At 44.9% G+C, this 5,291-nt stretch overlaps 1 long non-coding RNA gene across 1 annotated transcript; it reads right to left on the reverse strand.

Moving 5' to 3' along the window:
* Positions 1-2,082: 2,082 nt before the first annotated feature.
* Positions 2,083-5,291, reverse strand: LOC115248778 (uncharacterized). The gene is made up of 4 exons (XR_003887515.1): positions 5,256-5,291; positions 4,229-4,405; positions 4,113-4,118; positions 2,083-2,112 (listed from the first exon to the last, which is right to left on the reverse strand). It is a non-coding gene; the product is annotated as an uncharacterized lncRNA (long non-coding RNA).

The raw sequence follows: 5,291 nt of genomic DNA on the forward strand, positions 1-5,291 counted from the left end.
AGCCGCCGGGGCGGCGTGACCTTTGGAACAGCAGGACGCTCCTGGCCAGGAGCATTGTCCTACTGAGACAGGCTGATTGTGCTCCTGCCCTTTGGATAATTAATTAACACGAGTACACGACAGTTCATTTGTCTGCGCCGGCGTTCCGGGAGCGGCAGCCTTTCTGCACCTGTGGCTCCGCGGCTCCGTTCATTTATCATTCCTTTCATGTTGACGTCGTTCTCTTTCTCATCTTGAAGAAGAAAAATCAAAGAAGAAAAAAACAAAAAAAACCAACAGCATAAAATACATGAAAGCTAATTAGCTGTTTTCCTGGAGCTGGAGCTTTGCTAGCTTATTAAGTTACAATTAAAGTCACAAGAACTTGAGCTCGTCAGGAAATCGGGGTCACGTCGAGGTCAGAAAGGGGAAAAACTGTCTCCGGAAAAGCTCCGGCTGTCGGTGGCGGAGCCGGAAGAGGTGTGAAGGTTTCCGACGATTATCATCGAGGGTCCAGAGATGCCGGCTCACAGAGAGAGCTGCCTCGGAACGGGAGGGAAAGCTTCACGGAGGCCGAGAGGACGGTCCGATAAGGCGTCTTCAGTCCTTGCCAGGGCTTCCTCTGTGCTGGAGGAGAAATCATAAAAGGCAGGAACAGAGAAGGTTCGGGAAGAGTCGCCCTTTTATTCCAGCCAAGACAAAATAGAAGCATCCGTCCAGCCGCTAGCGCTCAAAACCCCTGGAAGTTTAGGAATTATTAATGGAATTAAGCCTTAAGGAAGCTGAAGCCTGGGACAAACCCACGTTTCCCTTTTTTTTCCCTTGAAAAAATGGTGATGCAGCAGATGAGCAGGAGGTGACTGGCTACTACCAGCCATGTCTCAATGTCTCCAGCCCATAGTGTGGATTCTCTACGAGAGCAGACAGCAGCTTCACTCCTGAATCCTGCAGCTGGTTCCCAGTCAGGTCCAGTTCTCTGAGATGGGAGGGATTGGACCTCAGCGCCGAGGCCAGAGAGCCACAGCTGATCTCTGATAAGCTGCAGCTCCTTAATCTAAATACAGAAGGGAAACTTTTATAAGGTTATAAGTGAAACCAGTATTAATCTGAAAGGTTAATCAAAGGCATGATCTGTAAATATTTAATTTAGTTACAGGTTAAAAAATGATAGTAATATGTAATTACCACAATTCCAACCTCTCAGGTTTGCACTGTTCCAGAGGAGAATATATATTGTTCTGGCCCTCACTCTTCCCAGGTTCTCCCACCTCTTTCCCTCCCATCTCATCATGGAGATCCATCTCACCTGTGGCTCATCTTTAAAGGCACAACCTGTCTTAGATGACTTCCTGTCTCCCTCACCATCTCCCTCCTCGTTGGCTGGTGTCTACCAGGCACCCTCACCTAGTTTTGTCTAATTTTGGTTACCATCTGTCGGCTTTTTCATTGTCCTTAAATCAATTTATCATGAATAAGTGGTCCCCGTGTGGCCCTCCCTCCTGAAGGAACTGGGCACAACACACACACTCAGAAAGTGTGAGGACCCTCGGATGGAATAATGGACATTTTTGAGAATGGTGTTTACCTCAGAGTTTCCAGTCGGCAGTTTGGAAAGTGGAGAAAACCACAGAGCAGCTTCACTGCTGGATCCAGCAGATGGTTGTGACTCAGGTCCAGTTCTCTGAGACGGGAGGGATTGGACCTCAGCGCCGAGGCCAGAGAGCCACAGCTGATCTCTGATAAGCTGCAGTTAATCAATCTGAAAAATGCAGGATGAGGTTATACGGTGCAGGTCTGCATGTTATCTGCGTCAGTACTAAACCTACGTTAGTTCTTAGTTGGGTCAGACCTGAATTCACGATATTACAAGGAATTTTTTTAATGTGGTGCATCACAGCAGTGTTGAGAACAGCCTCACTTCACCATCTTAGCAGCTGGTATATAGGTAGAAAAATGAAGACTGACCTGAGCCTCTCCAGTTTACAGTTTGGACTCTCCAGTCCAGAACAGAGCCGCTTCACTCCTGAATCCTGCAACGTGTTGTCGCTCAGGTCCAGAACCCTCAGATGGGAGCGGTTGGACTTCAAAGCTGAGGCCACAGAATCACAGCTGGTCTCTGATAACCTGCAGTCACTTAGTCTAAAATAACAATTATTTTGAGAGAAGACAAATAAAAATCAACATGTACCAGAGCAAAACACAGCTTACAAGCAACAAACCTCTGGTCCTGCACCGGCTTATCTGCCGTATGTTCCTATTTTGGGTTCTTTCAGGGCGCTTGGACAAGATCTACAGCGTATGTAAAGTGTGTGTTGGTCAAAATACCTTCCAAGTTTGTGAGACCACATTTCTCAACAGCACTCAACTCTTGTCAGGAGTTGGGACAAAGCGACCCACTCCTGACAGCTTGTGGGCGATGCTGCAGCGACCCTGCAATCCCTACACTCTCTGGTGAAACCAAATCAAAGGTTTTAGACACTGCTGGATGCTGGAAGGGTGGCTATAGTCTGGACGCATCGTTCCCCTGACTGCACATTTCTCCAACAATGATTGGCAGCTGGTGTCACTTGTTTTTCAGATGAGAGAAGGAAAGAGAGCCACCCCACAGTGTGTTTGATTGCCCCACTGCAAGCTCAGTGCTGCCAGAAAACATTGCAGGAGCATCAATTCCCCTCAGGGCATCAACAAGGACCTCAGGAAAAGGTGCAGCTGCCACCTACTAGAGACAAGCACACTGAGCTGAGATTCAAAGCCCTCTCCTCCCAAGAGAAGAGCTTGTTTGTTGGAGGCTCTTCTGGGCGATACCTGGTGCCACAGCTCCAGCTCAGCCCGTCTCTGGAGCTGAGGTGGAGCTTAGCAAGTTTCATGGTTCTCCACCACTTCCTCTCGCTGAGGACCTTCTCAGCTGGTGGTTTCTGCTCCACCTTCCAAGTTGAGCAGGTGATACTTCTGCATTCCTGCCACCAGTGTCTCTGCAGAAAGAGTCTTCTCTACTGTTTTATATTAGATTGTATAAAATTAGGATTTTTGGTTGATGTCTTAGATGTTGTTGACTAAGAGCAGGTTTTTCTTTAATAACATAGAAAGATTCGATGAGAAGAGCAAATGTATTATTTTATGAGCTACTTCCACTACTATTATATACACATACTTCCATATTGTCTTAGATTGCAGCTGCATTTATTGCATCGTTCATAGAAAGTCATATTTGTGAGGAGAAAAACTCCAATAAGGTCATTTTCTTTAATGACCATTACAACAGAAGGAGGCGATGAACAAACAGATTTATATAAAAATGTGTGAAAACTTATGGATGGAAACCTTTTTAAATGGTTGCATTGTGTAGAATCGGTGCAGAATCAACTTGTTGACTTCTGATTTGGACTCCAATGGAAGTGAGGTGCAACAATTGTGGATGCTGAAAGCTTCAGATCTTCATGAAGGTTTCTGTGGTTGGACTGACCTGCTGCCCCTTTAAGAGGGAGGCAGGTTTGGGCTTCTGGCTGGAATGAAGCCACCTAAGATGAGAATGACTGCAGGCTTTCGGTACCAAGGTTTAACAGGGCGCTCACTTCACACTTGGGCTTTTCTCTTTTTTGGGATGGCTTTTCTCAGTAGAGAAGGGGCATGGCACACTGCAGCAGCTTTCTTTTTGGGTTTCTAGTTTTCCTTCTGATCTTTAAAAGACAGGAAGAACCATTTTTGATTGGTCTGAATGTTTGGGCGGTTTTGTGGCCAGCCTAAAATAAAACAAGACAAATCTACAACTGATACTTCCTTCCTAGTCATTGATGACCATCCTCACATGGGGCAGATTTCCACAACAAATTTAATACTGCAAATCTGTCCTGTGTGGTCTTTTTTCTGAGAACTGTAACACTACGTTTATAACAAAGATCAAACATGGAAACATTTATTGTCTAACTAGTTACACCTGGGAAAGTACTGGATCATCTCTGACTGACCTGAAAGTCTCCAGCTCACAGAGAGGATCCTGGAGAAAACCACAGAGCAGCTTCACTGCTGGATCCTTCAGCTGGTTCTGACTCAGCTCCAGAACCCTCAGATGGGAGGGATTGGACCTCAGCGCCGAGGCCAGAGAGTCACAGCTGGTCTCTGATAACCTGCAGCACCACAGCCTGGAAAAGCAATAAATGGGGCAAATAAAAACACATTTCTAAATATGAAAATGAAGAGAAAAGCAGAAAATGTAAAGAAATTTAGAAAAGACCAACAGAGGCCTCCTGACCTGAGCGTCTCCAGTCTGCAGTTTGGATGCATCATTGCAGAAGACAGTAACTTTACTACGGCATCTGCCAGGTTTTGGTTCCAGCTTAAGCTCAGCTCCCGTAGATGAGAAGGGTTTGACGTCATTGCTGAGGCCACAACTTCCCAATGACTCGTTGGAAGAAAACTACCAGGCAGTCTGTTGTGTATGAAACAAAAATAGTGAGTCAGACTTTGGGATTTCTAATCAACTTATCTGAGAATCTACCTCAACACAAATGTAGCTCATTTCCTGGAAAAGCTAAATTCAACACCGTAGAGCAACAGTTTGAACGACCATCAGATCTGAAATGCAACTGAATTATTCTCAACATTTGTCTTATTTTAGAACAGCTCATAATTACTCAATATTTAAAATGATTGTAGCAAATGGTTTAAAGAAACGTGCATCTTTTTATCTGTCTATCGGCTCTTTGGATATTTTGCATTTCATCCAATTTGTACGATGGTGCGTCAAGTCTTAATTCAGCGATCCGATCGATGACATCAGAGTCTCTGGTTGCATCGATTGCCCTCAGCTTCTGTTCTATCTGCTCAAACAACTTTGTGGGTCACATAAAGGCTCCAAAGGGAACCGCCACAAAGACCTAAAACACCCATTTAAACCAACGAGGCCGGCTGTTTTTACGTTGAACAAATGAAGCAAAATAGTCACGTGTCATTAGTTAAAATGTGTTTTTCTGTCGTTAGAATACGATGTATACAAACAAACAAAAGTGATTTAATGACATGACAGTAATTTCATGATAGTCAGTTAACTTGTGGCTCCTATTATTCCTGCCTTATGTTGGTTTGTCTGGATTGACCTTTGAACTTATATCCAGCCAGTGTTGAACATTTCTGGATGAATTGTTGTTGTTTTTAATTTATGGACGCTGCAATGGAGATAAAGAATTGAAGGAATGACCACTGGAGGGGGTATTGCTACCTGACATGATCCACTCGCTTGATTTAAACGCCGATGTCCGGCCCCAAAAATCTTTACTTACACGGCCTTCCTGCAGTTCCTCACAGCTGGAATCAGG

The sequence above is a fragment of the Takifugu rubripes genome, unplaced genomic scaffold (genome assembly GCF_901000725.2).
Source record: "Takifugu rubripes unplaced genomic scaffold, fTakRub1.2, whole genome shotgun sequence".
NCBI classification, from domain to species: domain Eukaryota; kingdom Metazoa; phylum Chordata; class Actinopteri; order Tetraodontiformes; family Tetraodontidae; genus Takifugu; species Takifugu rubripes.